The 10,516-nt window shown below is 44.6% G+C and overlaps 1 protein-coding gene across 9 annotated transcripts in view; it reads left to right on the top strand.

Annotated features, from left to right (window-relative positions):
- Nucleotides 1-4,232: 4,232 nt before the first annotated feature.
- The window catches only part of FAM53A (family with sequence similarity 53 member A), a 70,786-nt gene continuing 64,502 nt past the window's right edge, over nt 4,233-10,516 (top strand). For 4 of the 9 annotated variants that reach the window (XM_027662698.1, XM_027662691.1, XM_027662700.1 and 1 more), the window contains exon 1: nt 4,397-4,487. The gene's annotated coding sequence lies outside the window, so the exon portion shown is untranslated. Of the gene's footprint in view, nt 4,330-4,386; nt 4,503-4,592; nt 4,701-10,422; nt 10,446-10,516 lie in introns of those variants that run through there. The other 5 variants (XM_027662692.1, XM_027662693.1, XM_027662697.1 and 2 more) reach the window with 5 other exon arrangements.

The following is a 10,516-nucleotide window of genomic DNA, read 5'->3' as shown; positions in this document are numbered from 1 at the left end:
TCTGTGTCAGACTCCAGAGTCAGTCCAGTTTCTTTCTTCACCCCCTTGCATGGGACTCCCTGGGCTGGGAGATGGAATCCACATTGCCCTCTTGCTCCCAGGGGTGAGTGCAAAGTGAACCTGAGGGAAATGGGATCAGTGAAGGATTTTATTGGATCTGGACTCCTTCTGACAGGCCTTCATAAATTTGTCTTTTAAAAAAGAGGCCCCTTTGCCACTATATGTATTTTATAGGGAAGCAGATGAATGGCTAACAGTGATTGGGATAAATTTACCTGAGACTTGCTATCCCAACTGAGACCTGTTATCTCAACCCACTTGTCTTGCTTCTATAACTCACTGTAAGAACACTATGTAGTAAATACACTAACTTTTGGCTTTACTGATATTGAGTTAATCAATGTACACAGCAAAATACTTTTGTAAAATCAGTTTGAAATACTGTTGGAAATGCTCGCATGAACCTTATGAGCCGCTGTGCACGTTACAGAGTGTCTGAACTATTTTTGCACTTCATGTCTGTACATCAAATAGCTGCTGGGCTCCTTATCTACAAACAGTATGAAAATAACAGCAAAAAAGAATTGAGTTGCATAGTCTCCTCTGCTTCCCTTCTTTATCTCAGGTGGTAATTTGACTAGAGTGGCAGCAGCTTAGTAGTAACACACACACACACACACACACACACACACACACACACACACACACACACACGTAGTGTTAAGGTCTCTCTGTTGTTTTTGCCTGAGAGGCAAAGCCAGAGTGTCACTCATGCCTATCTACCATGTTCTGACTAAGGAGGGGAAAACATTCCCTTTCTTGAATAACTGGATGTGTGACCTAGTTGTGGAGACAGGAGGTAAGAGTACTGCAACTCCTTTATGGAGCACAGGGGTCAAGATGGGCCAAACTGAACACGCAGTGAAGACTTCTCTAATCTTAATGCAGTAGTTTAGGTGCATAAGATAACACCCAGAAGGACATCTCAGAGCAGCCATGCCATCCCTCAGTTCCACTAATTGAAAACTATCTCCTGAGTTTCATTCTGATTGAACCTATTTCAGCCTGTTCTTTATTGTAAATACAGCTTTGTGTCAGTACTTTTGGGGTTTTTTTCCTCTCTCTCTCCTTTTTTTTTTTTTTTAATTTAGAAACCTGCCTACATTCATGTCTCACTGTTTGTTGGAAACAGATGGCCCTTCCTGAAGACACACAGTTGAGTGAACAGACACCGACCACTTTACCATGTGGTAGCATGTTTGTAATTAGATATTTAAAGTGCTAGACAATTACTATCGAACCTTGTCATGAGGGAAATTTAGGTCTGTGTTTACCAAGATCTGAATTATAAACTGGATCCCTGCCAGGGCTTTTACTCTTGGGTATAAAATGAGAGAAGACTCTGGTTGAATACTGAATGACATTGATTAAAGCTGCCACCTGCCCTGTCTCAGACATGACCACTCACTCCTGTCTCCCACCCTGTCCCTTGGTTTTTGTTGACCACTCTATATGGTTTGCCCATGTGTTGAGTTTTGGGATACAACCAGCTGATCACAGGATGTGCCACCTCTGTAACACCTCTAGTTTAGGACTCAGCTTTCCACCTGTTTTTGGACTACAGACAGGTAAAAGCAGCTCCGCCCCAAGAGAAGTATCAGTCATTGTCACAATGGGGAAAAAAAAGCTGACAAAGTCTGAGAAGAGAATGGAAAGTGATAAATCAAGGGAGAAATTACAGGGGAGCATTGCAGAAAAAGAGAAAGACAGTCTAAGAGTTATCTAATCTGTAAAATAATTTAATTACTGCAAAGTTTTGCCCTAGATGGAAGTATCCAGCCTATGGAAGCTGGCTGCTGGGGGAGTGTGGCTGTGCCTCTTTCATGTGCCTCCCCCATCACTGCAGCCACGGCTGTAACTAAACTGTTGCAATCAAGAAATATCAGCTCCAGAAACAAAAAGTTCCCTCTGGTTTTACCCTCCTTGAAGCAGAGACAGTGCAGGAGGCTGGAGGAAAATATTGAGGCTTAAGTGTGGGAAACATTATTGTTTCAAAACTCTGGAAATGGTTGAACTCGAAGGTAAAGGAAAACCAGTTTTACATCAAAATCTCATGCCTGAGCTGCTCTGCTCCAGCAGAATCCTTAGACAGGATGGTTGTGAAAGGTAAAATTATATAATGACTTCATTTTTCTAAAAAACAAAATTATTAATTCTAATTTTGGACAAGGATTTAGCAATGAAATGCTTCAGGGATAACTTGTTTTCAGTGGGGAACTCTGCATACAAAACTGATTACAGGATGGAGCCAAATCCCTGCCAAGGATATGGACAGGATCATGGAAGCAGATGAACTACAATTTCCCATGCACTAGAATTCACAATAAGGCCAGGAGCAAAATGAGCACAACCAGAAAGTATTTCAAGAGCCAGGACTGAGCGATGGGAGAAAGCTGTGTACTTTCCTCTGTGTACCTGTAATCGCTTCTGAGATCTTTCTGAAGAGAGGTATGTGTTGATCTTTCTGAGAAACAGAACACTAATTTAAATATTCATTGTATAATCAGGGTAAGGAATCTTGGAATACTATTTCAGAAAAGCACTATAGGGTTGTATAGAGTGCAAAAGCTGAGAGGACAGTGATGAAGACCAGAAGCAAAACCTGCTAATGCTGTTTGAAATAAAAGTGGGTTTAATTTTAATGATAAAATTTGACAGCCTAGATAAGTAAGCAAGCCAAAGGAAGCATTTCCCAGGAACATAATTTCGGCTTGGACTCCACATTGCAATGTTAGCTCGAGTATGTGTCGCAGCATACTGTCTTGTAATTCAGCAAAACCTCACAGGGTAAAGAGGTAAATTCACCTGAAATGCTTGTGGGTCAAAGGAAAGGTGGGTGAAACACAATACCAGGTGCAAACACAGTGGAACAGGTTGCAGAAGGCTGGAACAACAGATGGTTGTCAAAGGGACGAGAAGAGCTTCGCTAACAGTTACCACAAATCAGAAATACCTGTACCCCGGTAATGCTGGGCCTGTGGGCAACAGTAAACCCGGGGTTTGGTTTCTCATGACGTGAAGGATTATGCACCCACACAAAGCAGCCTCTGCCCTGACAAGTGCACAGTGCAATTGTTGTCCAAACACATCCCACTTCCTCGCCACGGCTGACTCAGAGCTGCTTCTGAGAAACTCCCAGAGGAACATCTTCTTGTGGAGTAAGAAGCAGACGTGGGTAATTTTTTCCTGGCCTCCATTTTGAGGGGCGAGGGAAGGGCGGCATCCCTCTGGGTACCCGCGTAACGGGGGGATGGAGGTGAGGTGTTTTTCCAGGGGATCTGCCTGGCAGCGGCCGGCGGAGGGAAGCAGGGAGCAGGCAAGCAGAGGGCAGTGTAACCACATGGACGCAGCGCCGGGAATACCCGGGGAAGGAACACGAGCACCGGGAGCTGCACAGGGCGGTGGGGGGGTGCTCCTGGTGGTCATTCCCGGGGGTCATTCCCGGTCCCTCCGCACCGGGCCCGACTGTGAAAGGCAGATTTACATCACGCCTTCGTTCTAAAAAAAACCCAAAACAACCCAACAGAATTAACTCTTAGTTTGGGTAAGGGTTTAGCAATGAGATGCTTCAGGGATGATAGTTTGTTTTCTCAATGGGGAATTCTGCGTGTAAAAAAACTGACTATACAGGATGGAGCCAACCCCCTTGCCAAGGCTATTGACAAGGATCATGGAAGCAGATGAACCAGAATTTCTCATTACATGCACTAGAATTCGCAGTTCAAGGCCAGGAGCAAAACGAGCACAAGCAGAGAGTGTTCCACGAGCCAGGAGGAAAAGAAGAAGAATTAGGAGAAGGAGGAGGAAGAAGAGGAGGAAGAGGAATTGGAAGAGGAGGATGCAGAAGGAGGAGGAAGAGGAGGGCTGGGAAGAGCAGGAGGACGATGCGCGTACCCCCTGCGGCTCCATCCGGGCACGAGATGACGTCATCGCCCAGCACCCTCTGTCCCTCCGCACGCGCCCGGCCTAGCCAATGAGAGCTGAGCGCGCCGCCGCAAAGCCTCCTGGGGGCTGTAGTTCCTCCCTGCCCCGCCCCGCAGCTGCGCGTCCCCGCCGAGACCAGGGCAGCGCCCCGCCCCCCGCCCCCTTTTTGGGCGGGGCCAGACGGCCCCACCGGCCAATGGTGGGGCGGGTCAGGGTTCGGCGGGCGGGCGGCGCGGCCAATGGGCGCGGGCGGGCGGTGGAGGGGGCGTGGCCGGCGGTGTTTTGTTCGGTTACCATTGAGCCGCCCGGGCCATAACGCGCGGGGGAGGCGGCGCGGCCGCGCAGGTACCGCCGGTGCCGCGGGGACGGCGGGTATGGGGCGCGGGGCCGGGGGGGGGGGTGTCAGTTCAGCGAGCGCGGCCGGTGGGTGCCGACAGCCGCCCGGGTGACGGGTAACAACCGTGTCGGCAACAGCCGGACGGGTAACAGGTAACAATTAACAGGTAACAGCCCCGCAGGTACCAACCATCCAGGCGGCAGTGCCGGGCGGAGGGGAGGCGGCCCAGCCGGCCCCGGAGCCGCTCGCAGAGCCGCCGTGGGCACCGCGCAGCTCCGGGCGGGCAGGGCGGCGAGCGCGGCCCGGGGGGACCCTGCGGGGCGGGGGTGTCACCCCGGGGCTGCGGGGCTGCGGGCCGCCCGTCCCTTCCGCTACACCGGTATAGCGGCGTGGATGTTGGATATTCTGTTGTTGTCGGCGCGGGCCGCGCTCCCCCCGCACGGCCGGGGCTGCTGCCGGGAGCTTGAGGCGGCGGCGGCCCCGCCGGGAGGGAGAAAACCTCAACCCCCCTAAAAAAATAACCAGAAAAAAAACCCCCAACTTATCAGGTTTAATGGTGCCGCTCGGGGCGGGATCCGGGCACACGGGTGGGACTCACGGCCGTGTGTCCCAGGGCCCGGCCTGCCCCGGCCGTGCGGGGAAGGGAAGGGATGGCATGGGAAGGGATGGTGCGATCTCCGTACCCGGCGGGGCTCGGACATTCCTTTGTGCCGCTGCCCTGCACTCACATGTCTGCAGGCACGTCCCCCCGCGATTTTGAGGCGATTCCCCCCCCCTCTGGCTCAAGGATAGAGTTACCTCCGACTAGGTGCATGTTTTCCCACAATAGCCGCCTTCCATAGTGGTTCTTGGATGGGAGCGGAGGGTATTTTCTTCCTTCCCCCCCCCCCTCAAGCAGTAGGAAAGTTGATTCTAGTTTATGGTCCCCGAAGTGTAAGGACCAGTTGGGCTCAGTGAGGGAGTGAATGGGCTCATTGTGTCATTCCAGCTTTTCTAAGGGCAGTAACGTGGCTTTGTTCTGGTTATTTGGCTTATTAAATGTTTTCTGGCCTGCAAGAAGGCTGAATAGAAACGTGGTCTTGAGATTCTGGGTGTTCTTTCGGGAGGTCGCTTTAGGTCTTGTGGAGGATCCTCAGGCTTGGCCTTGAGTCAGGGATCTAAACTCCCGGGATTGGGATCAGCAAGTTCGGATGTTTTCCCCTTTGGAGAAATGACATCTCCACCACAGGGTTCAGAAACCAGAAATTGGGCTTTGGAGCAGCACCTCAGCTTTGAGGTTGCAGGGCTGAGAGGGGCTGGGTGGTTCAGAACCAAGAAGTCCCTGAATTGTAATGTGCATACCCAATCCTAGGCCTTGGGATCAGTTGAGCCAGCTGGTCAAATCCATTTTCTGGTTCACTGTGCTTACATTAAAATTAGCTCCTGAGAACAGTTATTTTGCAGCCTTTACTGTTGCACTGGCTCCCGTTCATATGCCTGACTGATAGGAAATATTTTTGTCAAAACCATTACTGGCAAGAACCAGTGAGTTTGTGTATCTTGTGGCAAGCTGAAACATCCCTGGATGCGTTTTAATTGTGAAGAGTCTGCTTGCTTCGAGTCTGGCTTATGAAACCCAGAGTACAATGTTTGCTGAACAGCACAAACTTTCCTGATGAAGCATGTGACTTGATCTGGTTTTATTGGAGGTGCAGGGTATGTGTTCAAGCCCAAAGAGCTTGTGAGCTTCTGAAAATGCCTGGAAGAGTTGCACTCGGAGTCAGAAGGCTAAATCATACATTTCAAGTAGATCTTAATAAGCTGGTGGAACTCCTAACTAGAAAATGTGTTTACTGCTCATTCATTTTGAATTTCTGGGAAATACTGTTGGTGTTAATATGTCTGCTATTTTTAATTATCCCTATTTTTTGCATCAGTAGCAAGATGTTATTCTTTATCATATGAAAGTACGTGCTGCCTGTTAGACAGACTTAAAATACTGATCTGCAAGATCATCCCCTTAATGATATGATATCCTTTTGGGATGTTCCTGTGGTAATCTGGCAGTCCTCTAGTGGCCTTTACCTGCCAGTGCGTAGCCTGTAGTTATTGTCTCTTTAACTGGAGAATTGAAGTTGATTCAGTAATTTTAAAGGGATATTTTAAATTTGGGAAAGTTAAATTTCCCTACTTCCATTTGAAAAGCTATTTTTCTGCAGGGTACTATGATTCAAAAGAATGAGGAGGCTGAAAAGAGAATTATTTATATTTGCAACCATTGTGTTAAACTTTGGTAGTAGAGGTATAAAACTGTATTTATGAAAATATGGTGGACAGATAAACTGGAAGCCTAACTGTACTGAGAAGACTGCAATTTATTGCATGGATTGCTTTATTTAAAACAAAACCTTGAAGGATTTATTCTTTCCTTTAGGAATTCCTTGAGAGTCTGGTAGCCATTAATGTGGCTCCCTTTTTTAAGATCCTTCTTTTCCCTTCTCTGTTCTTCCTCCCCCTTCCTCTGTTGCCTCCCCCCAGTCTACATTCCTTTGTGTTAACAGTGATGATGGCAGTTCTAGTCACCTCCTGTGGTTTGATAGATTATTCCCTTTAGAAACATGGTGTACTTAAAACTTTCCAAACACAATTCTTTCCTCGCTCCTCCACTTTTTGGTGCTGGCTTTGAGTTCTGTTCTAAGAATTTGTCCTCTCTGGTTCTGCTTTGAGTTTTCTTAAATGCTAGCAAGAAGTCTGGTTAAACCTTTAGTGGAAAATCTTAGTATTTATGTTATGATTTACATTTCTTTTGTGTATGTTTATGGTCATAGTACAAACAGAAATTTTGCCTTTTGACAACAGTGAGTTTCTCTCTCCCCTGCAAGCTCACAGGTTTTGTGCTTTCTTTTTAGACAAAACTTTGTTTGCTTTAAACTTTCATTTTTATTTTTATGAAATAAACTTCTTGGACTATTTTTAGATTAGTACATTCTTGAGATCTGATCATTATGTAAGAATGATCTTGCAGGTAAACTTTCATAGGACTTTGTCTTTGGTCTTACACAATCTACATATAAACTTAAATTTTGAAATAGAGTACCTGCAACTTTTGTTGTAGATATTGTAACTAACAATCTTACTGGGGAGGGTGGAACTACTCACAGAAACCTGTGAAGGGCTTTATGAGCACTCTAGAAGGAGGGGTTAATGAGCAGAAGCAAGCCCTGTTCATTAATTCTAGGGAAGAAATTCATGGCTAGGAAAACAGGTACTTGAAATCAGGGCAGTGTCAGATACTTTCTTGGTAGGTAAGTTTCAATCTCTTGACTCTGTACACCTGCAAGGGAGCTGTTTGTGTTGACAATGTGGTTTTTTGTATATTATAAAGTTTGTGTCCTTAAGGTCTTAGCACTGAAATACTGCAGTCCAGTGATAGAGTCTGTATTAAAAAAATCTTCACTTTGTTGGTTTCTCTGAACTGTAAACACTTTGTTAGGGGATTGAGACAGTCATATTTTCTGAAAAATGGTTTTCTTTAAGGATTTTCTTCTCCCTCAAGAGGAGGTCTGTAAAAATAAAGGGGGGGGAGTGGCATAATTTTAATTCCTTTTTAGGCTGCTCTACAAATTTTTGTGTTATCCAACTGGGTACTGTGGTACTGTTGAGTATAGAAAAATCAAGATAACTGTCAGCTCTTTAATATAGCCATTTCTACATTTTGTTCTGTTGTGGCTTTTTTGTTTGGTCAGTTTGGGAAATAGTGTCATCAACAAGCTGGCAAGAGGCTGCTCAGCTAACTGCTAGTGCTTTGCAGTGGGCGTAAATAATTTCTGAACGCCGTGTTTCTGCTAATTTTTAGGTTGAGGGGAGGAAGTAGGCAGGGTTGTTACTAAATGCATTATCTGGGTTATGGCTCTCAGTTTACTGACAACACTATATTTTTTTTTTAAGCAAGCAGTTGAATATTGTGCTTTAGATAATATGAACTGTTTCAATTAGGAAATTTACTGAGTTATAAAACCAAAACTAATATAATTTGCTTTCTGCTGTCTGAACTTGATTGTATTTTAGTCAAATTCTTGCTGTCACATTTTGCTTGTTGGATATTAACAGTAAGATCAAGGCTTCTGGCATTACTGCTCTGAATTTGATATGACAACATTGTTTTAAGTTCCTGTGAAAATTAAACTGTAGGAAAATGTTGGGAAAAATTCTTTCAGTGGTATATCAAATATATCAAAGTGCAGGCCCAGAGCTTTGGACATCCAGGGCCAGTGATGGAAGCTGCTCTTCAATGTGTGTGTGTCTGTCTGTACAGACAGAGATAAGAGTGTGAAATCAAACAGTATTTTTGCTTAGGGCTGTCATTACAAATGTCATTTGCAAAACTCACTCAGTATACCAAGACCTACATGTCATTATGGGGAAGGCATCTGAGATGGAAAAAAGCTGTTCCTGCATTTGCTGAGCTTTAAAATTGGAACCCAGCTGGTACAGGAAATAGTTGAAGAAATAACTGCAGCACCACTGTCTATACCTTTACTTCTGTGCTTTAACCTCAGCTCTGTGATGCTGGAAGATAGGATCTGAATTCCTTTTTTTCTAAAGAATACTTATTTTTCCTTAACACTCCCCTCATCCAGCTAGCCTTGACAACTGGCTTACTTTTTTTTTTTTAATTCACTTCACTTTTCTTGGGTTATGAAAGATCACATTTTAATTTGTCAATTTCTACATTTAAGTTAAGGAGAGTTAATGTTAAAAACGAAGGAAAACCTTTACTGTCCTCATAAGACCTCATACAGCAGAGCTGAGGCTTCTTTTCTACTGTCACCTCCCCTTGAGCCATGAATGGGAATAATAGGAACTTCTGTTGGTGTTATATTAACTTTAGGTCCCTAATTTGCATCTCAAATAACATTGTGAACAGCATTAATGCCTTCGAGGGCTTTGGGAGGTTTTTTAATTTGTAGGGTAAATGTATTTTTTAACCTAATTGGGCAGTTCATATTATTATTGCAGCATGTTTAATTTTTGCTCTGTGCAGCTCTTGTTGATGTCAGTGGCCCTAAATCATTCCTTCAGTGCTGTGCACATATGTTGTTTCACCTTCTTAATTGTGGCTTTAGGTTTTTGTCTTAGTAAAGTATTCCTCTATTTCATACAGTTACTGTTGGATAGTGTGTGATATTTTTGTTCTTTATTCTACCCTCCAAAGTTCGTGTATAGTGAAAATTCTTGTCTTAAGGGTACTGTTTTCTCTAACTTTCTGTGCTTTCCTAATGAAAGATGCACTTTCTGTCTTCCTTCAAGCTTTCTGTTGATCTGACCTCTTTTGGTTTTAGAGGGAGGTTTATCATATTTAAGGAAGGGTGCAAGTGACAAGAGCTGTGTGTCATTAGGATCTGTAAAACCTTATTGCTTTATCAGCTTCCACTGTCCAAAAGTAGCATGCAGAATATGGAAAAGGTTAAAGTTTGGAGGCTTATGTGTGTGATTTAGGTTATGAATCAGCAGAACTATGGAAATACAGTTGAGGCAGGATGGGTCTGGATCTGTGGGGTTTTGCCTCTTGCAACTCAGCATTTCTAAATCAACATGTAGGTGGCCACTGAGATTGCAGGTGGTTTTTCTATCATGTTATGGACCAGCCTTGTTTTCATAACATAACAGACTTCTGATCTATGGACAGTTTTGAGGGTGTGATTTATTTGTTTTTAAACTGCTGGTCTCTATTTAGGTATGTAGGATCTATTGGTATGTCTGTATAGTGTTTTTGATTAACTGACAGTTACAATTTCAATCTTAGTTAAAAAAAAAAAAAGGAACCTCTTTGTTCAGTTGTCCCAGTGTGATGGTAGTGGCAAATAATAATTTATTAAGTCCTATTTGGAATGGGGGTAGTGGTGTGTAAGCATGCCCCAAGACTACTGCTGTGCTTCAGAGCCTAATTTGATGCAGTATTTAGTAAGTGAGAGAAGAGAGGAGTAATGAAAACAGCATTCAAGAACTACTTGCTTGAATTGGCTAAAATACAGTGTGTGTTTCTTCTAGTGGGAAAGGAGCAAGTACCTGGCACTTCATCTTTTCATATCTTAGAAGCGAGGAAATGAAACAACCAAGTTGCACCTTGATGAATTTGAGAAGTGTGAGTAACTTGGAGGCTAAACTTAAGGGCTGTTGCCTGCTGTAAGGGGCTACCAAAGGTTAAGACACAAC

This window comes from Corapipo altera, unplaced genomic scaffold, assembly GCF_003945725.1.
Source record: "Corapipo altera isolate COAL_440 unplaced genomic scaffold, ASM394572v1 95, whole genome shotgun sequence".
Taxonomy (NCBI): domain Eukaryota; kingdom Metazoa; phylum Chordata; class Aves; order Passeriformes; family Pipridae; genus Corapipo; species Corapipo altera.
Note: the sequence above shows the minus strand (reverse complement) of the source record. Positions and strands in the feature narration are given on the sequence as shown.